Genomic DNA, 422 nt, shown 5'->3' on the forward strand with positions numbered 1-422 from the left:
TCTGCCTTTCAAGGATTGGCCTTCACAGCATCAGCAAAGGTGAACCAAGAGAAGACACCCCACTTAAATGGATTGTTTGCTGCGAGTCCATCATCTTTCTGTAGATGGAAGGATGTCAACAAACCCGCCATTGAAAACCCCAAAAGCAGGTTCAGAGATTTCAGACATCTTTGTAAAGAGAGACGAATGGGTACAAGTAAATCAACATTAAAATTAAAATATACCTGCACAATATTTCGCCCGAGAAGAACTCCAAATAGGGCAATTTGCAAAAGATAAATGTTTTTTTTAACAAAATACGCAACATTAACTAATATCCTTTTTGGGGGTGGAGTCCATCTTTCTGTGGGGCTGCTGTGCTTCATTTCTCCTGGTTTAATCGCAATCGAGCAGATTTGCTCCGAACAAAGATGGCGATGATG

This window comes from Heterodontus francisci, chromosome 34 (assembly GCF_036365525.1).
Source record: "Heterodontus francisci isolate sHetFra1 chromosome 34, sHetFra1.hap1, whole genome shotgun sequence".
NCBI classification, from domain to species: Eukaryota; Metazoa; Chordata; class Chondrichthyes; order Heterodontiformes; family Heterodontidae; genus Heterodontus; species Heterodontus francisci.